This window comes from Sinohyriopsis cumingii, chromosome 18 (genome assembly GCF_028554795.1).
Source record: "Sinohyriopsis cumingii isolate HCF-2022 chromosome 18, ASM2855479v2, whole genome shotgun sequence".
Taxonomy (NCBI): Eukaryota; Metazoa; Mollusca; class Bivalvia; order Unionida; family Unionidae; genus Sinohyriopsis; species Sinohyriopsis cumingii.
In genome coordinates this window covers 66432723-66434277 of record NC_142978.1, presented here as the reverse complement: position 1 = coordinate 66434277, position 1555 = coordinate 66432723, and positions in this window count along the sequence as shown.

Sequence of the window (1555 nt, the reverse complement as noted above, 5' to 3'; positions counted from 1 at the left end):
GTACTGAGTGGATTTGTTGTGTGTGGGGGATGGATGCAGTACTGAGTGGATTCGTTGTGTAAGGGATGAGCACAGTACTGAGTGAATAATGACATGAATTCAGCACCTCATTTATTTTTAGCTCAACTGTTACACCTCTCGATTAGGTGTAGATCTTTTTGGCAAATCATAATTTAAGGAGCAAAGGCCCTTCCAATCGCTATACAATTTTTCAACACTTGATATCCACTGGTTTGGTTTGGTGCTTTACGGCACAGCAGCACAAATAGGTTATTTGGTGCCAGTCGATTTGGAACAAAGTGCCTTGCTCAATGACATACCAAGGTAGCTGACCCAGGCTGGTCTGATGGTAGGATTCGAACGAGCACCCTTCGGTCGGGATTCCAACAAATTCTAGTGTGATGTCAAAATGTTCACTGTGTGCAAATCCATATCGCTTAGTGACCGTAATATAAAGGTGACTGTCTGCATTATAGTAGGCTGTCAGGCATTTCTCTATATAGATTCGGCATGTTCGCGTCGGAAAGCGTGATTGATTTCCTCGGAGCATACATATTTTCCATTTAGCCATGCGAACGTTTACTCATTTGCTTGTTTTTGGTGTGGATTCGGAAAATTATATTGCAGGATAAATGGGTTATATTATAACATACGTAACTACTACTTTTCGTATTTGTGTGTGTGCAATAGTCGCCTACTTTAATAGATCAATTACCTCCACCATTTTCGGCTGATGTACAATACACAACTATTACAAGCTATTGATTAGTTGGCATTACATACCATGGGAGGCATCTCATGAAATCCACTAGATGTCGTTAGGACAAAGCACTAAAATATCTGTTGGATCCAACAAGGTGTATATAGGGTTATCATATCGGAATCTTGCCTAATGATGTACTAAAAGAAACTGACTCAAGAAGGCCAAGCAAGGAGAATTCCCCCGGTCACAGCCAATTCAATAATGATAATGCACAAGGATTTCATTGGCTTATTTCGACCAATCAAATTCGCAGAAAGTGGTAACATATCCAGAATAGTAAACTTAAAGTGATAAAGTCAAACTATAGCTGGCGTTAATAACATTTTTTGTATAGTTTCAGCATGGTCAGTAACGTAGACGAAAGTTTTGACTGGAAAAACACTTATTTAGTGCTGCATAAATGTACCAAAGATACTTATCTTCAATGGTTTCAATTGAACGTTTATCACGGAATTTTGCTTTTATACAAAAGACAAGTTATGCTATTATTAAAGAGAAAACGAAGAATCACTTTTCACTTAGTATATGATTTTGCTATTGTTAATTATTTTATACATTGTTCAGGTGACTTAACATCAAATGCATACACCAAATACATGTTAACTTCACAGCAGTAGATACAATGTTAGGAATAAATCAACTAAACAAATCTGATTAATGTTTTAATTTGATTTTACATTTAGGAAAGAAATACGTATTCAAATTACATATTCGCAATAAAGTACCAAATTTAGAAACACTTAAGGATAAGTGTCATATAGGCACAAATTAGAAAATTATACAGACTACAAA